The sequence below is a fragment of the Callithrix jacchus genome, chromosome 4 (genome assembly GCF_049354715.1).
Source record: "Callithrix jacchus isolate 240 chromosome 4, calJac240_pri, whole genome shotgun sequence".
NCBI lineage: Eukaryota > Metazoa > Chordata > Mammalia > Primates > Cebidae > Callithrix > Callithrix jacchus.
Window position 1 is genome coordinate 38,609,667 of NC_133505.1, and position 25,414 is coordinate 38,635,080.

The 25,414-nt window shown below is 44.3% G+C and overlaps 1 protein-coding gene and 1 pseudogene across 19 annotated transcripts in view; one reads left to right on the plus strand and one right to left on the minus strand.

Moving 5' to 3' along the window:
- Nucleotides 1-25,414, plus strand: part of LOC108590331 (putative uncharacterized protein C6orf52) — a 231,302-nt gene that overhangs the window by 48,317 nt on the left and 157,571 nt on the right. For 3 of the 19 annotated variants that reach the window (XR_013534001.1, XR_013534007.1, XM_078368776.1), the window contains one exon: nucleotides 5,082-5,420. The exons of 6 other annotated variants lie outside the window; for them this stretch is intronic. The gene's annotated coding sequence lies outside the window, so the exon portion shown is untranslated. Of the gene's footprint in view, nucleotides 1-61; nucleotides 266-2,655; nucleotides 2,770-5,081; nucleotides 5,421-5,720; nucleotides 5,840-10,191; nucleotides 10,462-25,414 lie in introns of those variants that run through there. 10 more of the 19 variants (XR_013533998.1, XR_013533997.1, XR_013533999.1 and 7 more) reach the window with 7 other exon arrangements.
- Nucleotides 3-255, minus strand: LOC108590059 (small ribosomal subunit protein eS27 pseudogene; annotated as a pseudogene).

The window sequence follows — 25,414 nt, forward strand, 5'->3', positions numbered from 1 at the left end:
TTTTAGCACTGCTTCCTCCTGAAAGAACATCCTTCTGTAAGCCTTATTTTTCCTCCTGTAGGCTGGCAGAGGACAGTGGAGCAGCCAACACAAAACTACCATTTGTGCATGGCTGAAGACCATGGTGATTTTATAGCATCCTGGGCATTTCACATCCATGAAGTAGGAACTGGGGCTCAGCACCAGGCGTTTCTTCCTGCGTTTCCTCTTCTCCTCTTCTGGAGAGGGATGACGGAGATCCTTTGCAAGAGGCATGTTCTCATGGGTAGGTTGTCCAATTTTTGTATTTTTATTAGAGATGGAGTTTCACCATGTTGGTCAGGCTGGTCTCGAACTCCTGACCTCATGATCCACCCACCTCGGCCTCCCAAAGTGCTGAGATTACAGGCATGAGCCGCAGCACCTGGCCCTGTATGTCTTCTTTTGAGAAATGTCTTATTACAATCTTTTGCCCATCCTTTGATCAGATTATTAGATTTTTTTTCCTATAGAGTTGTTTGAACTCCTTGTATATTCTTGTTATTAATATCTTGTCATATGGGTAGTTTGCAAATATTTTCTCCCATCCCGTGGGTTGTCTCTTCACTACACGTTGATAGTTTCCTTTGCTGTGCAGAAGCTGTTTAACATGATGTGATCACATTTGGCCATTTTTGCTTTGGTTGCCTGTGTTTGTGGGGTACTGTTCAAGAAATTTTTGCCCAGACGAGTGTCCTGGAGATTTTCTCCTATGTTTTCTTATAGTAGTTTCACAGTTTAAAGCCTTAGATTTAAGTCTTTAGTTTATTTTTATTTGGTTTTTGTATATGGCAAGAGATAAGGGTCTAGTTTCATTATTCTTCCTATGAATATCCAGTTTTCTGAGCACCATTTATTGAAGAGACTGTCTTTTCCTCAGTGTATATTCTTGGCACCTTTGTCAAAAGTGAGTTCACTGTAGGCATGTGGATTTGTTTCTGGGTTCTCTGTTCCATCGGTCTATGCGTCTGTTTTTTGTTTTTCTGTTTTGAGATAGAGTTTCACTCTTGTTGCCCAGGCTGGAGTGCAATGGTGCAATCTTGGCTCACTGCAACCTCCACCTCCTGGGTTCAAGCAGTTCTCCTGCCTCAGCCTCCCAAGTAGCTGGGATTATGGGCACTTGCCACCATGCCCAGCTAATTTTTTTGTATTTTTAGTAGAGATAGGGTTTCACCATGTTGGTTAGGCTGGTCTCAAACTCCTGAGCTCAGGTGATCCACCCACCTCAACCTCCCAAAGTGCTGGGATTACAGGCATGAGCCACCACACCCAGCCTGTGTGTCTTGTTTTCATGCCTGTATGATTCTCTTTTGGTTACTGTATCTTTGTAGTATAATTTGAAGTCAAGTAATGTAATTCCTCCAGTTTTGTTCTTTTTGCTTAGGATAGCTTTAGCTATTGGCCTTTTGTGGTTCCATATAAATTTTAGGGTTTTTTTTTCTATTTCTACGAAGAATTTCATTGGTATTTTGATAGGGACTTCATCCAATTTTTAGATTGCTTTGGGTTGTATGGACATTTTAAAAATATTGATTCTTCTAGTGCATGAACATGGAATATCTTTCCATTTTTTGATGTCCTCTTTAATTTTTTTCATCAGTGTTTTATAGTTTTCATTACAGAGATCTTTCACTTCTGTGGTTAATTTCTTTCTTTTTTTTTTGTTCTTTGCTGCATCTATACCACGTTAAGTTAATTTCTAGGTAATCAATTTTGTGTGGCTATTGTAAATGGGATTAATTTAAAAATTTTCACATTGTTCACTGTTGGCATGTAAAAATGCTACTGATTTTATTATTGTTGTTGAGACAGAGATGTTAGAGGGTGTCTGGTTCTATCTCCCAGGCTGGAGTACAGTGGCGCAATCATAGCTTGGCAACCTCTGCCTCCTCAGTTCAAGCGATTCTCATGCCTCAGCCTCCCCAGGAGCTGGCACTACAGGTGTGCACCACCATGCCTGGCTAGTTTCTTTTTAGTTTTTAGTAGAGGAGTTTTGCCATGTTGGCCAGGCTGGTCTCGAACTCCTGGCCTCAAGCAGTCTGCCTGCTTCGGCCTCCCAAAGTGCTGGGGTTACAGGCATGAGGCAGTATGCCCAGCCTTGCTGCTAATGTTTGTATGTTGATTTTGTATCCTGCAACTTTACTGATTCTGTTTATTAGTTCTAATAGTTTTCTTGTGGAGTCTTTAGTTTTTCTTTTTTTAAGACGGAGTATCACAGTGTCACCCGGGCTGGAGTACGGTGGCGCGATCTCTGTTCACTGCAGCCTCTGCCTCTCAGGGTCAAGCATTTGTCCTGCCTCAGCCTCCTGAGTAGCTGGGATTACAGACGCCAGCCACCATGCCTGGCTAATTTTTTGTATTTTTAGTAGAGACGGAGTTTCACTGTATTGGCCAGGCTGGTCTTGAACTCCTGACCTCCTGATCCACCCACCTCAGCCTCCCAAAGTGCTGGGATTACAGGTGTGAGCCACCACACCCAGCTAGCTTTTTCCAAATATAATGTATTATCTGCAAACAAGGATAATTTGACTTCTTTCTTTCCAATTTGGGTGCCCTTAATGTCTTTCTCTTATCTGATTCCTCTAGCTAGGACTTCCTGCCTGGCTCATTAAAAAAAATTTTTTTTTTCTTTTTTAGAGATAAGACCTTGCTCTGTTTCTCAGGCTGGTCTCCCACTCCTGCCTCAAGCCATCTTCCTGCCTCAGTCTCCTGAGTAGCTGGAGAAGTTTTCTTTCTTAGTTTCTGGCAAAGGTGAGCTTGTAACTTTATCATATTTTTTAGTGTTAATCTCAAAAAACTATGGTTGTTGACATTTTAGTCTTTCTCACCTGAGGCACTTAACTTTATTTTATTTTATTTTTTTTGAGACAGAGTCTCACTCTGTCGTCCAGGCTGGAGTGCAGTGGCATGATCTCAGCTCACTGCAACCTCCACCTCCAGGGTTCAAGTAATTCTCCTTCCTCAGCCTCCTGTGTAGCTGGGATTATAAGCATCTGCCTTGGCTAATTTTTTTGTATTTTTAGTAGAGACAGGGTTTCCCCATGTTAGCTAGGATGGTTTTGATCTCCTGATCTTGTGATCTGCCTGTCTCAGCCTCCCAAGGTGCTGGGATTACAGGCATGAGCCACCAAGCCCAACCCTCCTGAGGCGCTTCTATGGACCACATCTTGTTACAGGTGTTTCAGACATTCAGGCGTGATCCTTGGCTGACCCCACCCCCAGGGTGGGGAACCTCACTGAAAAAAGAATATGCACAAAAAATATTTTTTAAATGTTAGAGAACTGGCGAATACTAAGCACATGGTGCTGTATAAGGACACACATTTAGAGGAGTAAGTCATCACTGAAGGCTGGCTTTGTCCCTGAAAAAACTGGGTCTGAGGTTGGGCTTGGAAAGAAAGGTGGCTTAATTTGAAGTCAACTTTAGAATATTGTAAAACAGCATTCTCAAACTTTTTGGCCTCAAGATCCCTTTAGATTCTTAAAAGTTATTGGAGAGCCCAAGGGCTTATGTTTACCATGTTAGAAATTAAAACAGGCTGGGTGTGATGGCTCACACCTGTAATCCCAGCACTTTGGGAGACCGAGGCTGGTGGATTACTTGAGTTCAGGAGTTCGAGATCAGCCTGGGCAACATGGTGAGATCCACCTGTACAAAAAATGCACGAATTTGCTTGATGTGGTGGCACACACCTGTAATCCCAGCTACTTAGGAACCTGAAGTGGGAGGATTGCTGGAACCTAGGAGGCAGAGGCTGCATTGAGCCAAGATCGCACCACTGCACTTAGCCTGGGCAACAGAGTGAGACCCTGTCTCAAAAAGAAAAAAAGGAAGAAATTAAAACAGAGGAATTTTTTAAAGTTACTAATTTTTTCTTTTCTGTTGAAATCAGTGTCATAAGTCAAAAGGTTACTAAGTTTTAAGAATTATTTAATATAATAAATGCACTACATGCCATCATAAATGACTTTTTAATGAAAAAGAACTATTTTTCAAAACAAAACAATTATTGAGGGGAGTGATGTTGTTTTACATTTTTGCCAGTCTTTTTTTTTTTTTTTGGTGCCTGGTTTAATAAAAGACAGCTGAATTCTTACATCTGCTTCTAGATTCAATCTCTTGTGGTATGTTGTTTTGTTTGAAAGATATGACAAAAAATCTGGCCTCACATAGATATGTGGTTGAGGAAGGGAGGAGTATTTTAATAGCCTCTGCAGATCATGTGGGTATTCTTCTGTTCTTCTTTGATTACTATACTATACTATGCTATACTCAACAAAGGTTAGTTGCAATATGGAGTTTGAAACTTTACCAACAGACTTTTCATACTTTCTGCCATTAAAATCCATTGGTCTGAAATGGGACCTAATGAAACTCCACAGCTTCTGCACGGCAAAAGAAACAGTCAATAGAGTGAATCAGCAACCAACAGAATGGGAAAAAACTTTTGCAGTTTACCCATCTGACAAAGGGCTGATATCCAGAATTTACAAAGAACTCAAACAGATTTACAGGAAAAAAACAAACAAGCCCATTCAAAAGTGGGCAAAGGATATGAACAGACACTTTACAAAAGAAGACATATATGAGGCCAACAATCATATGAAAAAATGCTCATCGTCACCGGTCATAAGAGAGATGCAAATCAAAACCACATTGAGATACCATCTCACGCCAGTTAGAATGGCGATCATTAAAAAATCTGGAGACAACAGATGCTGGAGAGGATGTGGAGAAAAAGGAACACTTTTACACTGTTGGTGGGAGTGTAAATTAGTTCAACCACTGTGGAAGACAGTGTGGCGATTCCTCAAGGCCTTAGAAATAGAAATTCCATTTGACCCAGCAATCCCATTACTGGGTATATATCCAAAAGACTATAAGTCGTTCTACTATAAGGACACATGTACACGAATGTTCATTGCAGCACTGTTTACAATAGCAAAGACTTGGAATCAACCCAAATGCCCATTGATGATAGACTGGATTGGAAAAATGTGGCACATATACACCATGGAATATTATGCAGCAATCAGAAATGATGAGTTTGTGTCATTTGTAGGGACATGGATGAATCTGGAGAACATCATCCTCAGCAAACTGACACAAGAACAGAAAACGAAACACCGCATATTCTCACTCATAGGTGGGTGATGAAAAATGAGAACGCATGAACACAGAGAGAAGAGTACTAAACACTGGGGTCTATTGGGGGGAAATGGGGAGGGCTAGTGGGAGGGGGAGGTGGGGAGGGATAGCCTGGGGAGAAATGCCAAATGTAGGTGAAGGGGAGAAAGGAAGCAAAACATACTGCCATGTGTGTACCTATGCAACTGTCTTGCATGTTCTGCACATGTACCCCCAAACCTAAAATGCAATAAAAAATTAAAAAAAAAAAAAATCCATTGGTCTGTCTTGCACTTTGAATGGATCTTTTACTTTCAATTGGTTATTGGGAAATATTGTTTCATTGAGTTATGTAGATCTTCCGAATGTTGACACATTTTATTTTACATTGTCAAAAAACCATATTCATTAGTATCACCACTGATCTCATTTTAAAAAGTCTTTAAGTATTGGGAAGCTGTTAGGCTCGCAGTGGCCAATGCATGTTTTCTAAATTTGAGTTTTCTCTTGAAAGCTTGATTTTTACCATTGGTAACATACTGTTGGTTCTTTTGTTCTATTTTATTTGAGATAGGGTCTCCCTCAGTCACCCAGGCTGGAGTACAGTGGTGCAATCATAGCTCACTTGCATCCTTCAACTTCTGGGCTCAAGCAGTCCTCCTTCCTCAGCCTCCAGAGTAGCTGAGACCACAGGTATGTGCCAGCATGCCCAGCTTTTTAAAAAATTTTTTGTAAAGATGGGGTCTTGTGATCTTGCTACATTGACCAGGCTGATCTTGAATTCCTGGCCTCAAGTGATCCATCTGCCTCAGCTTCCCAAAGGCTGAAATTACAGGCATAAGCTGCCACACCCAGCCTTTCTTCCACCCACCCCTAGACTGGGTCTCGCTCTGCTGACCAGACTGGAGTGCAGTGGTGAATTCTTGGCTCACTGTAGCCTTGACTTCTGGGCTCAAGTGATCCTCCCACCTCAGCCTTCCAAGTAGCTAGGACTACTACATGCATGCACCATCATGCCCACCTCATTTTTTAACTTTTTGTAGAGATCAGATCTCCCTGTGTTGCCCAGGCTAGTCTCAAACTCCTGAGCTCGAGCCATTCTCCTGCCTTGTCCTCCCAAAGTGCTGGGATTAAAGGCATGAGCCACTGTGCCTGGCCAGTTCTTTTTTTTTTTTTTTTCGAGACAGAGTCTCACTCTGTTGCCCAGGCTGGAGCGCAGTGGTGTGATCTCAGCTCACTGCAACCTCCACCTCCCAGGTTCAAGCAAATCTCCTGCCTTGGCCTCCTGAATAGCTAGGATTATAGGTGTGTACCACCACACCTAGATAATTGTGTATTTTTTAAATTAGAGATGAGGTTTCATCACGTTGGCTAGGCTGATCTTGAACTCCTGACCTCAAGTGATCTGCTCACTTTGGCTTCCCAAAGTGCTGGGATTACAGATGTGAGCCACTGTGCCTGCCAGCTAGTTTTTTTTGAATTAACAATCTCACTTCATCCATTTTCAAGAAAAAGTCTGTCAAATAGTAAAGTCTAAATAATTATCATTTGCCTGTTAATCTTTCTAGTAAAAATGGTGTTTCATGAAACAAGTGTCTAGTTTAGCTTGCAACTCATTCACACAGTGCTTTTCCTATTTATTTATTTTATTTAAAAACATTTTAATTTTTTTTAGACAGTGACTCACACTGTCACCTGGGCTAGAATGCAGTGGTGCAATCTCGGCTCACTACAACCTCTGCCTCCCAGGTTCAAGCGATTCTCCTGCCTCAGCCTCCCAAGTAGCTGAGATTACAGGTGCCCACCATCACTCCTGACATTCTTTGTATTTTTAGTAGAGACGGGGTTTCACTATGTTGGCCAGGCTGGTCTCGAACGCCTGACCTCATGATCCACCTGCCTCGGCCTCCCAAAGCTGGGATTATAGGTGTGAGCCACCGCGCCCAGCTATTTACTTTTTTTTTTTTAAGAGACAGGGTCTCATTCTGTCACCCAGGCTGGAGTGCAGTGGGGCGATCTCGGTGCACTGCAGGCTCAAACTCCTGGGCTCAAGGGATCCTCCTACTTCTCCCAAGTAGCAGGGACTACAGATGCACACCACCAGGCCGGCTAATTTTTAAAATTTTTGTAGAGATGGGCCTTACTATGTTGAGGCTGGTCTCAAATTCCTGACCTCAAGTGATCCTGAGGAGAATCAGTCATGCCCAGGAGGTTGAGGCCGCAGTGAGCCATGTTTGCACCACTGTACTCCAGCCTGGGTGACAGAGTAAGACCCTGTCTCTAAAAGAAAAAGAAAAAAAAGTCCTGTCTTTCTTTTTTTTTTCTTATATAATTTTATTTTAATCAGGCAGCCCTCAGAATCATAGCAGATTCAGAGAGACTCCCCCAAAAAGTTCTCTTTCACGCCTAACTTCTGCTCAGCCTCATCGTCACCTCAGCTACTCCCCTGAGAACATTACTAAGTTCTCCACAGCTAATGGCAACTGAGCTTGGAAAGAGTTCTCTTCTAGGAGGATGCTGAAGGGAGGTGCTCCAGGTAGTGTGGGAAAACCGCTTCATGTTTAAGTTCACTTCCATATCATGATACTAAAAGATACCTAACAGCTGATTTTTTTTTTTTTTTTTTTTGAGATGGAGTCTTACTCTGTCTCCCAGGCTGGAGTGCAGTGGCGTGATCTTAGCTCACTACAGCTTCCGCCTCCCGGGTTCAAGCAATTCTCCTGCTTCAGCCTCTTGAGTGGCTGGGTTAACAAGGCATGTGCCACTATGCCCAGCTAGTTTTTGTATTTTTAGTCCCGAACTTCTGACCTTGTGATCCGCCTGCCTTGGCCTCCCAAAGTGCTGGGGTTATAGGCGTGAGCCACCTTGCAGAGTTCCTTGCCACCACTCCAGTGGAAGTACAAGCCAACTTTGCTCTCCAACCGGCAGCACTAGCCAAGCAGGCCACCCTGCACTCTCTCCTCACAAACACATTGTTCTAGAGTTTGTCAGAACCCAGAGCTCTACTCATTACCTCCTTTTCCAGACAATTAAGGAAGGCATGCTCTTCGTTTCCCTTAATTGCCTAAAACATCTTCATGTTTGTAGAGGTTGACTTTCTTTGCCTCCTAGTTCCTGTTTCTCTAGTATAGGACTTCTCAGGCCTAGCACTGTAAACATACTGGGCTGGATAATCATCTCTTGTGTGGGCTGTTTGTGCATTTTAGGATGTTGACAGCATCCCTAGCTTCTACACACCAAGTGCCAGTGACACTCTCCCCTCCCCTACTGTAAAACCCAAGAATGTCTGCAAACATTGCCAAATGTCCTCTAGGGGGCAAAATCTCCCCTGGCTGTCACTGCTGTATCATTTCTTCACTAAATCCTGCTGTTCAGCTGGGTCCACTGGTGAACCTCACATCAATAAACCTGGTAAGAGAAATGTATTGTTCTTACATTAGAAGTTTACCCTCCTCAGTTACATCACTGGCCCTTGAGGGCTTTGGGGAGAAGTGATGCGAAATGGTTCAGAATTAGCAGCATATTCCAACGAAGTAAGAAAGCATCTGATGTCCACACAACAGAGGAGAGTGTCCACGGTGTACAGTTGTCTTCTGGAGCGGTTTCTCTTCATGTTTCTCAGGGTGTGCTTCTCCAAGTCACTTTTGGTCTGGATAGAAGCCACCTTCCTATAGCCTCCAGAGGTGCCATGTAGACCAGGTCACAGCGTGCAGATTGCCATTGACCTGCCCATTCCTAGTGTTTGATGTGGTGCTCATGGCACTCTGACCACATCAGCTTTCCTCTCCAAGCCCAGATGGATTCAGAATCCTCCATCCCAAGCAGCACTCATGAGAGGCAGAACTTATCTGCCATCCTGGGGCTTGTTCTGGGGCTTGTTCATATGGTTCAGACCATTTCTTTGCAGCCCGCTCTCCTGTGTGAAAGCCTTTAGGAAAGTTCGGAGGTCCTGATGGATTCCCCTTGACCCTCAGCACACACATCCTGGAATATACACCTCAGCCGTCCGTTGGGGGCTTTAGGCTGGAGAAGAGAAAACTGCTTTTCCCTTTCAAGGTGGTCCTCCAAGGGCCAGAATGCTCAGTTCCATAAAATGAACTCTCCTTTGCCTACTTTTTTTTTTATTTTGAGACATAGTCTCATTCTGTCCCCCAGGCTGGAGTGTAGTGGTGCAATCTCGGCTCACTGCAACCTCTGCCTCCCAGGTTCAAGCGATTCTCCTGCCTCAGCCTTCTGAGTAACTGGGATTACAGGTGCGTGCCACTTCACCTGGCTGATTTTTGTGTTTTTAATAGAGATGAGGTTTCACTATGTTGGCCAGGCTGGTCTCTAACTCCTGACCTCCAGTGATCCACTAGCCTTGGCCTCCCACAGTGCTAGGATTACAGGTGTGAGCCACTGCACCTGGCCTACTGCCTACTTAAATACAAATAGTTACAGTGAGGCCAGGCGCGGTGGCTCAAGCCTGTAATCCCAGCACTTTGGGAGGCCGAGGCGGGTGGATCACGAGGTCAACAGATCGAGACCATCCTGGTCAACATGGTGAAACCCCATCTCTACTAAAAATTACAAAAAATTAGCTGGGCATGGTGGCGCGTGCCTGTAATCCCAGCTACTCAGAAGGCTGAGGCAGGAGAATTGGCTGAACCCAGGGGGCGGAGGTTGCAGTGAGCTGAGATTGCGCCATTGCACTCCAGCCTGGGTAACAAGAGCGAAACTCTGTCTCAAAAAAAAAAAAAAAAAAAAAAGTTACAGTGAAAGAAAGACCCTGGCCTGGGATGCTGCCAAGGCTCCCAATCTGACACTTATTTTATGTGGACCAGGGATCTGAACTGTGTTTCTTCCAGACTTTTGGAGCTTGCTTCCTTGGTGGTAAGCTAAATAGTGGCCCCCAAAATAAACCCCTTTATAACTTCTGCAACATGTGAATATCAGGTGAGAAAATGGACTTTGCACATGTGATTAAGTTAAGGATCTTGAGATGAGGGGATTATCCTGAATTATCTGTGTGGACCCCTAAATGCAATCCCAAATGTCTTTATAAGGGGGAGCCAGAGAGAGAGAATGGACACAGGAGAAGGAGGCAATGTAACTACCTCAGCAAGATACTACACTGCTGGCTTTGGAGGTGGAAGAGAAGGCCAAAAACGCAACAAATATAGCTTTGGAAGCTGGAAAAGGCAAGGAAACTGTTTTCCCCTAGAACCTCTGGAGGAAATGTGGCCTTGCCAACACATTCATTTTAGCCCAGTGAAAGTAATTTTGGATTTCTGACGTCCAGAACTGTAAGAGAATAAATGTTTTGTTCTAAGTCACTAAGTTTGTGGTAATTTGTTACCGTGTAATAGGAAACTAATACAGTGCTCATCTGCCTCCAGGTACAGGTGGTGGCTTGGCTGATCCCCGTGTTATTTTAAGGCATCCCTCTCATGGCACAAGGAGAGCATAGGCCCAGCCTTTTTCTGAACGAAATATTTGAAACAATCTGCACTTTGGGGAAATCTGTTGAGGAGTTCTTGGGCGCAAGAGAGGAAGCCTCAGATGGTATCTGATCCTTGCTTTGGAACTCTCCCAGCACCTTCAATGATGTTAGTAACAAGAGTTCTTTCAGACCAGTGAGGATCTAGGATTATTAAAATGTGATTCTAATTCCATCTTCCCCTTTCCTACTCCATTTATTCAACAGATGTTTTTTGGGTACCTCTTATGTGCTAGGCACTAGGGATGAAGGGATAAATAAAGCAGATAAAAAATCTTCTGCTCTTGCCGGGTGCAGTGGCTCATGCCTGTAATCCCAGCACTTTGGGAGGCTGAGGCGGGTGGATCACAAGGTCAAGAGATCGAGACCATCCTGGTCAACAAGGTGAAACCCCGTCTCTACTAAAAATACAAAAATTAGCTGGGCATGATGGTGCGCACCTGTAGTCCCAGCTACTCAGGAGGCTGAGGCAGGAGAATTGCTTGAAGCCAGGAGGCGGAGGTTGTGGTGAGCCGAGATTGCGCCATTGCACTCCAGTCTGGGTAACAACAGCGAAACTCCATCAAAAAAAAAAAAAAATCTTCTGCTCTTATGGTAACTGAGGTTGGGGAAAGGGAAGGAGCCAGAGTTGACTAACAGCACGTTGAGATGGCTTTAGATGCACTGTAGAAAACTAAGCAGAAAGCGGGTAGTGGCAGTTTCACATGGACGGCCAGGGAAGGCCTGACCACGAAGGTGACGTTTTAGCGGAAGGAGGGAGCATGAGCCATTGTGGGAAGAATCCCACAGGCAGAGGGAAAGCAAGTTCCAAGGCCCTGCGGTAGAACACAGCTGAGGTGTTCAAGGCATAGAGAGGGGCCAGTGTGGCTGGACAGAGGGAGAGAGGAGACTAGTAGATGAAGTCAGAGATGCGATTGGTGGCGCCAAAGCACCATCACATCTTTTACTGTGCTTGGCCCTTTGCCCCTTCCCTCTCCTCTCCTCCCCCTCACACCACCTCACGGGTTTTAGGCCCGTGTTCCTTGGTTCCTTTCCATGGGATATTTATCACGTCATACTTAGGGACTATCAGCAGGCAAACACAGTCATTTAAAAGTGTTAGAAGAGGGGAAAAGCAATCTCCTCTTTCTGATTGAAGGAAGCAGTTCCACATCAGTGTTGGCATGGCACTGTGTACCTAGTAGTGCAGGCTGGCCACTCACCACACAGTTCTTGGTGGTTTCTGGGATGCTCCCCTCCATGGCCTTCCTCAGCCCACGAGGAAGTCCAGGCTTCTGGGCCCCCTGTTTCTTTCCATTCCACCCTTCTTGATCTCCCTAGTGCGGCTCCCACAGCTGACTTCTGTCCCCATCTGTGTCTAATACCCTTTCCATGGCAGAGCCGGTAGATAACCCAGTAACACTCTGAGTAGACTATGGCTCCCACACATTGAATGCAATGTGCCAGTCACTCCGTATATCACTTTGTTTTATGCACACAGCAACCCTAAGAGGTAGGAATCATTGTACCCCTTTTAGAGATGAGGATACTGAGGCTCAGACTGGTTAGGAAAATTGCCTAAAGTTGCACAGCTAATGAATGGGAGAGCTGGGATTTGAACCCAAGTGATTAAAGCCCATGTCTTTGATCACTACATAGCAGGGCTTTCTAGGAAGGATGGCTGGCTGGATCTAATTGTTCCAGTTTGGAAAGTACCTGCTTGACTGGCCAGACTGATGTTGGCTTCAGAGAATAGCAGTCTCTTGTTGGTCCCTGAGCAGAAGCAAAATTTTGGCAGGCTGGGCATGATGCAGAGGCCTCCTGCAGAGTCTCATTCTAGGTCAGTGGACAGAGCAGGCCCCAAGAATGGTCGTGCATACCGGCTCCCTGGATCTGCTCCAAGATAGTGAGCAGCCCTTTGGCTAAGGGAGGAGGAATTGAGAGGCAAGCCTGACCCTCACTGAAAGAAATATTTGCATGGAGTTTGTGAAGTAAGTCCCTTCCTAAGAGTGGGTATGGACACTCAGGAATGACTAAGAATGAGTGGGTGACAGTGCCGTTCCCCAGATCAGTGAATCAATTGGTGGTCCAGGGGCTAGTTGTGGTATTTCCTGTGGCCCCCTGAATAATTGTTCTTCTGCTGGATAGTGGTCCCAGAGGCCGAGTAAGGACTGAGTGGTCCGCTCCTGTGTCGACCAAAAAACTGACAGGTGTGCCCCCAATTTTTAAAGTGACTCTGGGCTCCTGGGGGCTTAATAAATAAGAGCCCTGGCCCCATCAATTCTGGCTTTCTAAATTGAGAATGGCCCTCAGTGGGTTTCCCTGAGTTGTTTCTTGACTTCTCCTTTCTGGGCACTCGTTCTTCCAGTGGCTTATCTGTCAGCAGTACCCACACTGGTTGCATTCTAGGCTGGGCTGGGGACCCCAGGGGCTCCCCTTTGGGGTTCCCTGTCCCCATGGGATAATTCAGGTTTCCTGAAGAGCTGCGATTACTGCTTTAGTAACTCTCTTATCCTGTCTGGCTTCTGAAGTGTCCCTACTGTAAAAAACTTTTTGGGCAATTTCCAACAATTGGGACAAACTCATTCCCTGAAATCCCTCTAACTTCTGTAACTTTCTTTTAATATCTGGGGCTGACTGGGAAATGAAAGCCAGATTGATGACCTGCTGATTTTCTGAAGCCTCAGGGTCAATAGGAGTGTAGGTGCGATAAGTGTCCTGTACGCTCAGGGAAGGCAGCCGGCGACTCCTGCGGGCCCTGAGTTATAGTCCCTACCTTGGAGAGGTTAGTGGGCTTCAGGTGGCTCCCCTAATCCCTTCTAGTAGGTACCAGTGAAAATTGTTCAAAGCCTGTAGACCCGCCAAGGTGTTTGGGTCCCACTGGGGTTGGGTGGAAGGGAAAATTTCATTAATTTTCTCCCGGTGGTCCTCCACCGAGCCTCCCCCAGTTCCAACTATGGCCTTATGGGCTCCTGTCTAATTCTGCCCCTTTCTTCTGCAGTAAACAGTATTAGGAGTAATTGTTGACAATCATCCCAGGTGGGGAAGTGGGTTAGTAAGATAGACTCTAGGAGTCCTGTGAGTGCCTGGGGCCTTTCAGAAAAGGGGGAGTGTTGAGCCTTCCAATTATATAAGTCACTGGAAGAGAAGGGGATGTGGATGAAGAAAGGGTGGCCCCAGCTACCTCCTTCCATTGGGGGCACCTCTCGAAGGGGTAATACCTGGGGTGGGTATGGAGCCCCGCTATGGGTGTGGAGTGGGGACAAGGGCTGGCTATCAGTGCTGTCTGGAGAGGGGTGCTGAGACCTCTGTCCAGAGAGTCTAAAGTAAGGTGGAGGTAATTCTAGATCCTCTTCTGGGGTGGGGAGAATGGTCAGTGCAGTAGGGGCCTTCTTTGGGCCGGCTAACATGACCTGAAGCCAAGCCTGTTTTATGCAGTGCTTTAGCCATGGGATAGGCTGTTGGACTAAACCCAACCATTGGTCGATGTATGGAAACTGGTCAGGGTATCCAGGAGTTTCTGCAACCATTTTCCATACAGCCTGAATAATTTTTGGGTTGTAGGTTCCAGTATCTGGCCACCCAACTCCAAAAGATGGCCATTCTAGCTCACACAAAGAGCAGAGTTTTCCAGGGGTTAATTTCACCCCATATTGGACTGAGAATCCAACCTTGAAGTTGCCCATCATGCATTGGAGGGGGTACAAGGCCGGGAGCTAGACGACCCCATTTGTGTGTGTGTGTTTTTTTTTAATGCCAAATTTCCCTTAAGAGATTTCACTAATTTAAAACTGGCTTTACTGAGGATTTAAACCAACAACCTTGCAGTTGCAAATGCTGCACCCTGAGGCTGTGCGGCCTGCCTGAAAGCCAGGTGGGGCTGGTGGCCAGCAGAGAGGAAAAAAAAAAACTTTTTGCATCACTTTAAAACGAAGCTCCCAGCCACTGGGCCAGCTTCGAGTTCCCCACCCCTGTGGCTTTTTTTTTTTTTTTCTTGGTCGCCTTGACACAGGGACTCTATAAAGCATTAAATTTCTCTCTCCTTATTTTTCTCCACTCTCTTCCCTGTCTCCTCTCTCCTACTTCCTCCACTCTCTTCTCTGTCTCCTCTCTTACTTTCTTGTCCTCTCTCCTCTCTCTTCTGTCTACTTTCTCTCTGTTCTTCCTTGTTTCTGTTTCTTTTGACAGAAGAGACAATTGCTCCTTTTTTTACCCTAAACGTGCAAAGATGGGTGGTAAAGAGAATTTAAAGTTTAAATCAAACTTATTTAAAGTTTTATTCTCTAAAACAGAGAAAAAAAACTACACCCAAGTTATTGGGGGCAGAATTTTCTCTCAGATATGAAAAAAAAGGAAGAATGAGGCCTCAATGATAGTATAAGAAGAAGAAAAGGAAAGAGAACAGAATTATTTCCAGAGGTGTAAACTAAATTAGAGTTTCTTGAAGTCAATGGTCACTTAGCCAATGGAGAATATTATCCACCTCAAGAATAACAGGTCTAAACCACTGTTTTTCAGCTAACAGGAGTCTAACAAAACCAGAAATTTTACAATAAGGACAGTACCACATATAGGATTGACTGACAAAGGATGGGCGCCCCCCAGATGGGAGACCAGTCTGTTGCCTGCCCAGCCATGTTCCCAGAGGGATGTTTCAGGGGCATCTTGGCTAAGGTGTATCTGTATAATCCCCAGGCCTGGTCACCTCAGGATGGAGATCCGAGTAGGACAGCTCTGAGGTGAATCACCATTATGCCTTATGACGCTCCCATGGAACCGCAGGTGAAGGCTGACACAAGCCCCGTAGCTTTCCAGCTACGGGGACTACATATATACACATTCACTCTCTCATTCACACAGAGTTTATGGAAAACAATCGAATGCTGGTACCCACTATATCAGCTACCAGATGCTGATACCCACTGTACCAGCTACCAGAAGGCTGACACCCACTGTGTCCACCACCAGGAGCCTCAAGTGACGTCTCAGTGAGGCTTGCCTGGTCAGAGTTGCAATGACTGCATCCAGTCCCCTGACTCAGACCCCCCTTGAACTAGTTCCCAGATTCCAGACCAGATTGCAGACCAAACTTACCTTTGGAGGCTTTTAAGACCCTGAAGAATTTTGGATGAACGTTGGCCGGGTGGTCGCTTATCCTCCACGGTGGCACTCTGGGGCCCTGGGACAGCTCAGGGGGTGCTTCCCCTAGAGGCCTGCAAGGTGGGAGCGGCCGCCCAGGCAAGAGTCTAAGATGGCTTTTGTCTGGTGATGGACAAAGATAAATCTCGCTGGGGCCTCCAAAATGTTGTACTGGCCCAAGCATAGAAAGTCAACACCAAGACAAAAGTATGCCAAATTGCAGGGTCTTTATTGCCAGCGGACACGGAGGACTCACGTCTCTCCAACCCGTGGCCCCGAAAGGAGGGTGACAAGACCTTTTTATGCCCTAAAACCACCTCTGGGATGAGGGTGTGGGGTGGGGGTGGGGCTGAAAGGATTTCGACAATCTGAGGGCCAGGGGATTCTGTAAATCACCTTCTGGGCGGAGATGAGGGTGAGGGGATTCCAGACATTCCAAGGGCCAGGGAACTATATGACATTCTGATTGTTACTTAAGTGGTTCACAAAAGCCAAGATTAGCATTCGTTTACACATTGTCTGGGTAGGGTGGCGATCACCATTCTTAATTACTTATTCACATTTGGGTTATAGAGAGCAGTTTCAACAGAAAGCTGAGGTATGGTTGAGGTCTGCAGTTTTATGGGGCTTTTTACCATGTCACAATGGTAATTAGAAAACCAAGTGCTCAATTACTAGCCCTCTGTGAGTACAAGCCTCTAAGTACAGACACCAGGGTGTAAAAGGGGATGCTCCCTAATATCCATAAGAGAGCATCAAAGTGGGGGATAAAGTGGAAATTTTGCCCAGGATTTTGTCAGCACATACTCAGCAACTGTCCCTATTTTAAAACTGCCCCTATTTTTGTTAGTAACTGCCCCTTTCTGCTTCTGTACCTCAGTTTATTGCTTACTAACTGGAAAGCCTTAAGGGAAACTGCCACTTCGTCTAAAACCTGCTGCGTTGTCTAAAGTCCTGAGTTACTTCCCCTGCCCCTTTACCTGTAAAAACTGTGTACTTTTCTTAGCTGGGGTCCAGACTTTTGGGTGTGAACCCTTCTGGGCCTGCTGATGTAATAAAGTGTGTCCCTCTGATCACCTGAGTGCCACTTGGGTTTCTTGTTGGGTAAGATTTTCCAGAACATTCATACTTTTTGCCAAAGTGGCTGTACTAACTTATATTCTCACCACTAGCAGTGTAAGAGTGTTCTCTTTTCACCATATCTATGCCAATGTCTACTATTTTTTGGCTTTTTAATTACACCCATTCTTGCAGGAGTAAGGTGGTATCTCATGGTTGACCCCACATTTATTTAGCAAACCTGTATTAGGCAGTGACTATGCATCAGGCTCTCCTAGGCCTCAGTGAGTGAAACACCAAAGATTCCACAACAGGATTGAAAGAACTGGTAAATGCAGGCTACTGTAATTAGTGTGGGAAAACCGCTTCCAGGAGGATGCAGTGTCTAAACAGAGACCTAGATGAGGAACCCAGTTAACCTGGGTGAATGGCAGGAAAGATCTTCTAGGGAATCAGTATCACAAACACAGGCTCAGAAGAAAGAGCACACAGGGAGTCTGGGGAACTCTCAGCAGTTCATGGTGGAGATTAGAGAGAAAGGAGCACAGGGCAGAAAGCAAGGTTGGAGCAGTGAGCATGTTCAATGGCTGAAGCTCATGGGTTTGGGTAGAACCTTGTCTTTTGTCCCAAGGACAGTGTGCAGCTTTGGCATCACTGAAGTCAGGAAGGACATTGCTCAGATCTGCATTCCAGAAGAATCACTCTGAGTGAGAAAAGAAATAAAGGCAAAGACACGAGTAGAATTTCATAGCATGAGTCCAGGGGTCCAACACACTCTCCAGTGGGGTGATCCGCACAGGTGATCCACATTGAATCTCTGAGCTTCCTGTGCCTTTACTGGGTGCATGATCTTGTTAATCTTGCAGGCTTTGGGGAGGGGGACTGAGAAGGAAGATAGCCTGAGGAAGAGCACTTCTCTGCAGCATTCAATAGCAAATGTGGTTCTAAGAAATGCTAACTAAGGACACTGAGCTTTTACCACCCATTATCTATCCAGGTGCTTTGGCAAGAGAGGTGCAGTTGATGAGGTGCCATAAGGTCTGACCACACACACATGCATCAAGGGGCTTTTATCTCTGTAGCATTGTGGACACAGAGCAATTAGAATTGCTCCATATTCTGAGAACACAGGCAGAGCCTGTGGTGTTCCGGTGATCTCTGCCCTGCAAGACCTTCAGGCCTCACAAGCATCCAACTGCAAAGACCCTCCTGAGTCTAGTGAGTAAAGGTTGCCTTCCTTCCCAGAGTCTTCTGCATAAGCCCTCTTTATGAGACCCTCATGCAAACTCTATGTTGGGAAGAGATGTGGGACCAAAGCAGTTTTTCCTTCTCTGCAACCACACAGCAGTGTTCTGCAGTCATAGGGCACTCTCAGATGGTCTTTACTATAGGTGTCCTGTTACCACTTGAGCTCTGCTTTTATTTTACTGCACCATAGTTTGGATTTGATCCATGGAACACAGGTCTGCCCTTGGCCATCTCTTTCTGTAAGAAAGGACCCTGGCTTGGTGTGGTGGCTCACGCCTATAATCCCAGCACTTTGGGAGGCCAAGGCACATGGATCATGAGGTCAAGAGATCGAGACCATCCTGATCAACATGATGAAACCCCATCTCTACTAAAAATACAAAAATTAGCTGGGCATGGTGGTGCACACCTGTAGTCCCAGCTACTTGGGAGGCTGAGGCAGGAGAAGTGCCAGAACCCAGGAAGTGGAGGTTGTGGTTACCCAAGATCACGCCATTGCACTACAGCCTGGGTAACAAGAGCAAAACTCCGTCTCAAAAAAAAAAGAAAGAAAAGAAAGAGAAAGGACCCTGAGTGATTGAAATACAGTGTTTCACACCTGGAAAATGAGGTGGAAAAGGAGAAATGGCCCCATGTGAACAGCACCCCACCTGGAAAAATGACATAAGACAAGGGAATTTGGTCCATGACATGAGAGGTTGTTGGGCTCACATATTATTCAGTGAACAGGGAGGAGTTTAGTTGAGTTCACCTCTACAAACAGGGATTGAGTGCCAGGTCTGATGTCATCAGGGACATAAGGAAATCAAAGATACATATTTTATAACTTTGTGACCAACATGTCTGCTAATGCTTAAGAACTATGCCAATCCCTGACTTCCCAGGATTCCCACTAATTTTGTCTAGTGCCCATGTGGGAAGTGAGCTGAGGCTTGGCAAGAGGATTTTTGCTTATATGGTCCAAAAAGTAGTAGAAAGATTTATTTAGAAAATACCAATTCCCTAATTAAATTGACTAGTTAATCCATACAAGAGAAATAAACCACTAAAAAATAAAGTGAGTGAAGGAAAAGAAATAATTACTAGAAGTAAGTTTGTGGGCATCTGCATGAAAACAAGCTTGAAGAAATAGAGCAGAAGATTTGCCTGACGGGAGGACACTCGATAGAAAAAAACAGATAGGTTTAGTGGTGGTGCTTCTTTAGAGATGCAGGAGGTGTGAAGAGAAAGTATTTGGAGAGAACACCAGCCTAGCTTCACACAGAATGCAAGACCAGCCTTTCCTGTGGGCACCTCTGGTTCTTGTATCCAGGGCTTTGCTTTCATAAACATAGTTCAGCTCTGCAGATCATCCAGCCCAGCCCGGGACATGAGTTTGCAATGATCTTGTTTAGTGATGGCCCAGCCTCTGCGTATAGACCCTAAGATGATGCCCAGTGATTCTGTCTCTTGGCGTCTCATGCAGCTGAGAACCGAGAGACTGAAAACTTGCTTCTAACCAATAGAATGTGACAAAAATGATGTCATTTCTATGATGAGGTCATGTGACAGCCCCACTTCTGTATTAGTAGATGACTCTGTCTTCTGCCTTCCTTGTTTACAACTTTTGATGAAGCAGAAAGGCCTGTGTGGGGGAGAAACTCCACAAGAGCCCAGGCAAGGGTCTGAAGCCTCAGCATGTTCTCATATAAACATAGAATTAGAAACAAATTACAGATATAGTTTATAGTTATTCATATATATATAATTATAAAATAATCACATGGCTGTTCAAGTGCAATCATAAATATACACATCTATATAATCATATAATCTTTACTCTTACTAATAAGTCTCAGGTCAAGAAGTATGGGACTGAAGTGGCATTGGAAAAGAGGTGACCCTAAGGCAAGATGCTCTAAGTCCTCTGTCAACCCACATAAGGGCTGGGGACGCCTCGGCTGTGTGACAGTGTCAGCCCTGTGAAAGCGCCCACTGTTTAGCCAGCTAGGGAAGGACACATCCAAGATGGCCAAGATGTCTCCTTCCTTGGGGGAATGAGGAGAAAACTCTGCTCTTCCAAGCTCTTGTGGTAGGCCTGACCACTGTCAGGGAGGCCCACAGACATCCGGGGACTTAATTGTCTCTATGTGGTGCTCTGTTTCAGCGGTCACGTTCCATGTCTGCTTTCAAGTTCTGCTTCTGCACCTGGTTTCTCTTTTTCTTAGAAAAGGATGAGAGGTGGCCATGAGGTCAGGGAAACTCCCGCGGAATCCTCAGAAGAGGAAACTCTTCAGAGCTGCGGCTTTGGTTTAGTTTGTCTTACCTGCCCAGCTACCTGTCCTCGAGCTGAAGATGCTTACGTTTAAACCAGAGACTCTGAATATTTTCTCTGAGTGACATAATCCTTGTCATTCTCTCCTGGAATCGTGGGTCCATCAGAGTCATCCATTCTGTTCAGCCTTCTTCTCTCACTCTAGTCTCTCCCTCAGCTGGACTCTCCACCACCCTCACATTTTGGAAAAGTGCAGTGGTGTGAGCATGGCCTTGGGGCAGGATTGTTTGGGTGCAAACCCAGCTCCACTCCTACTTGTGTGTGACCTTTGCTCCTATTTTTCATAATCTGTAAAAGAGAAAATAACAGGCACAAGCTGATGTGTAGTCAGAATAAAATAAATTAGTATTTTTAAAGTGCTAAGACCACTGATTGACACATAGCACTATAAAAGTGTAAAATATTGTCACTATTGTCATTCCTTTAGGCCCTTTTTCTTGAGCTCTTCCTCTTCTCTTTGGGTTCCCATGAAAATTTATCCTGCTGGAAGGTGATGTCAGCAAGAGACCTCCACCTGGGAGATGCTGGCTCAGGGTGGGGCCTTCCTTTTAGCAAAGGAAAAAACTGGTGGTGGACCAGTAGCTAGTGAGTCAGAGTCCATTTTACTTAAAAGAAACGACCTACCTAAGATTAGCTCCATTTCAATAAGGACATGCATCTCACAGATAAGTCCAATGTCATTTGTGAGGAGACTGCTTTGATTTATTTGTGTAGAACTTACTCTAATGCCTTTCACAGAGTCTTGCAACACATTTCAAATCTCTGTTTCTCATTTCATACTGTCTGCCTCATGGAGTGAAGATGATGAGAAGTGTCTTCATACTGTACTCCCACGTTTGTCTATCAGAGTCATAGTCATCTATTACATATGTAGGTGTTTTTACTGTAAGTTTGAGTGTATTGATATATATTTTAATCTGGAATAGATATTATCTAACATTTTTGTTTTTATTACCTCTAAGTTACACATGTTTAAGTAAGGGGTCACTACCGATACCTATGCATTTTCTCTCTTGGTAACATTGAGATAAAATTTGTACACTGTACTTTAGTTTTCAGCAATTACTAATTAGGTAATTTGGATCATCCCTCCCATTGAGTACTACTGGACAAGTGGGAAAAGAGTACATATTTGAAAAATCTGATTGAAGGTACGGATGGGCTAACCAAGCAGTGAAGATTTGCCAGGCCAGGAAGCTGGAGAAGGCAGAAGTCTAGAAGTGCAAGTGGAGCTGTGGGGCTGCTTTTGCCTTGGGTGATGTTTGCTTGTCTGGGCAGTGTCTGAGACCCTCGATGGCTGGGGGATAAAGGCTACATGTAAATGCTGCCGGGTGCATATGGGGCACCATAAATTCCTGGGTTTAGGATGGGTCTCAAAGGACTGAAATGCAAGAGCAACGCAGTCACTTCTCAGGACTTACAGCTCAACTTTTGCATGGGTGGTCCAGCAGTTTTCACTGCTCTTATTAAACATTGTAATTAAGGATCTTCCCAGGGTTGTAAAGGAGAAAAGAAATACACTTAAAAAGGTTTTAAAAGAAGGCACAAAACTCTTATAGTTTGCAGATGGTAATATGTTGAATGCAGAAAATGCAAATGATTAGAACATTCTTGAAGTTAGTAAGATAGATTTACAGGGTAAGTAGAAAAAATTATGGAGCTGTTCTGCAAAGATGGAAAATAAAATTTTAAAAAATTGATACTGCTTAAGTGCATACATATAAAGTCCTAAAACTACACCTAACGAATTCTGTACAAGGCATCAATGGGGTTACTTAAAAAACCCTACAGAGTAATTACAGAAGAGTGTAATTGAAGAAGACAGTGGATTAACTGAAGAGATTTACCAAGATCCTGGCTTGGATGATTCAATATTATACTGACATTAATTTCTTACAATACTCTGAGAACAAATACATCTCAATCAAATGTTTATCCAGCATTTTGTGACAGTAAGCTGATTTTAAATCTTGACGTATGAAAGACAAAAAATAGCTACAACACTCTAAATAAAATAAGCGAGAGAATTTCCTTAGCATATATCAAGACTTGATGTTAGAATGCAAGAGCAGCATTCTAGAGAGAGTCAGGGTGTTGAGACAAGGGCACTCAACTAGATCTTTTGAATAGAATAGAAAGCCATGAACACGTGTAGAGCAAAGGTAGGTCAGATCAGTGGATAAAGAAAAACTATTTAATAAATAGTTTAAGAACAATTGGTTACTATGTGGAAAAATGCAATCTTACTTATCTCTTGGAAAACATTCTTTAAAATAATATAGTAGAATATCTTCATTACTTTAGTGTAGGGAAAGATTTTTATACAGGTGACAACAAAGTATTCATCCCAGGGTAACCTTGGACAGAATTAAAGACATTAATGTTGAGCTTCCAGATTTTTGGGGTTTTTCTATTTCCCAGTGGACAGGGGTAAATGACTAAATGTTCCTCTGGGAAAGGCCTGTAGAAAGAATATATCTAAAACAGAATTGTAGGGTCTTTTCTCAAAGACACCAGGCTTCTGCACATTTGAGGGACTCTGACATAAAACCTGGCTTTGGTGTAGCTACTGGGTGAGAATTTCTGAATATCCAGGACTCAAGATTGGTGACTATTCCGCAGACCTAGCAATTTTTATACCTGTATGTGTCAAGTGGAACCTTCATACCTTGGTGAGGGGGGCATTCTCAAAATGGAAATGCGTTGTGTCACAGTTCTGGAGGCTGGCAGTCCAATATCATGGTGATGGCAGTGCACATTTCTTCTGTGTCTTCTTTCCTTGGCTTGTAGATGTCTTCTCCCTAGTCTTCACATGCTCATTCCTCTGTATCTGTCTGTGTCCTAATCTTCTATTTTCATGAGGACATCAGTCACATTGAATTAGAGCACACTCATATGACCTTATCTTACCTAAATGACCTCCTTAAAGACCTCTCCAAATGCAGTCACTTTCTCAGGTACTGAAAGTTAGGACATAAACATGTCCATTTGAGGGGTTGCAGTTTAGCCCATAACAGTCTGAATCATCCTTGAGATTCCATTTTCTAAAGAACAAAATAGAATAAATCTCTTTGGCTTGACTCTGGTGGGTGAAGGGAGAGCCCTTGGTGTAGGGTTTAGTCTTTACAATAAACCATTCTGTTTGGGCAGCAGGTTTAGCTCAGGAAGCTTGAAGGTTATGCAGGATTGCAGTTCTCCTCCCCATTCAGAAGGTCAAAGTAGAGCAGGTTCTTGTTCAGGATGCAGTGACTGAGAGAAGGGAACGTGACAGAGAGCATCCTTTCACCATTTTGTGGCTTGCACACATCCAAGTCTCTGGGGTTTTAAATAATTGAAACTGAGACCTAGATCCACTTATCTGTAAAATAGAACTGTGGAGGAGGGAAGCGTATCATCCCCACCACTGGAGAAATCCCTGAAGAGAGATTTGTGAGCCCCTAATTTACAAAAATAACACAAAATTTCATCAAAATAAACTGAAATTGTGGCTTTAGATGGGGCTTTATTTAGAGTGTCAACTCCACACCTACTTCCTAAGACATGGTCCTTCCCCAGGATATTATATGTTAGGAACAAACCGTTCCTCTTAAACAGTTTTACTTCTTTGTTCTTTGAAAGGAGTTGAGGGAAGAAGATGAGGAAAGGAGATGTTCTTTCTTCTCCAAAGCAACTTCCTTATCCTTATACCTCCTCACGTCTAATTACTTAGTCACTGCTTGGTCAACAACTCTTCCCACCAGTCCCAATCTGTAGAAAAATATGCCTCTCCAGTTACTTCCTTGTTCCTGATTCTGCAACTAATCTTTCCCACCTTTGCTGTTCCTGGACATGCCCAGACATGTCTCCCCACCCTTCACCCCAAGCCCCTCCACAGACACATTTGTAACTGACCCGCACCTTCTTTACTTGGAAATTGCTAAACAATAGCCAATTGTGTTCCAACCCCAGCCAATGGAGGAAGGACATAGAGTAGGGACTGTGACAGGGATAAAAACCCCTTCTCTCCTTTGCTTGGTATGCTCTGGCAGCAGCCAAGAATGTGAGTGTCACCATTCTGCAGAAGTAAATTTCCCTTGCTGAGCAATCTGTCATTTAAGTGCTTGTTTTCTGTGTGACTCTGAGCAATTGTTTCCAACATATAGAATTGCAGGACTTAGACTTGAGTGGTAAGGCATGACGGTGTTCTGCCTTTCTGGCAGATAGGATGTTTTGGATTGCACGTATTTTCCAAAGAGGGCTGCAAAAATATCTTCCATCACACGTGGTTTTCTTTAGGCTTACCCACCACTCCCTCCTCAAGAGGTAAGGTCTCTCCACCCCTTAAACATGAGCAGATCTGGATCTGTGTTAGCCAATAAAACATGGCAGAAGTGTGGTTGTGTCAGTTTCACACACAGCTATTAACCATCCTGCCTGCATCTGTTTCCTTCCACTTCAAGCCCTGAACCATGTAAAACGCCCATGCTATCATCTGAGCTCAGCCAACACATAGAATCCTATGAAAGAACATAAGAAATTCTTATTGTTTTCATGAATATCCTTTTCTGTCCTTCCAATTTCAACTTCTACATGTTCCTAGATCCAAAGTGAGTATCTTGTAGCCAGGATATGGTTAGATTCTGTGAGTCATGGATAAACACATCCATTCTAGTGAGAATACATGAGAACACATCTCAGCCTTACTGAGATGCATTGAGGGTCTCTCCAGTACCAAGGAGTAAATGCAGAGAGAAACATGAAAGTGATGTCACTAGGTTATGAGATTTTCAGAAACATGACCCTTAAAAGCAGGAAGAAAACACATCATATTTGCAAAGCCCTGGGTAAAAATCCCTTTTTACTTTAGTAATGATTACAAAAGAATTATTTCTCATAATTTCTAGAAAATTAAGGGAATGCTTGCTCCCTCAGCATCTCAAGAAACTTAAATGCATTTTGTGATTATATATTAAATTGGAACCACAAGCTTTGATCTGAGTAAAACTGAAAAGAAATGGGGACAGCTCCACTTTTGAGTGGCAACCATGGGACCCAAAGTGGCTTGGAAATG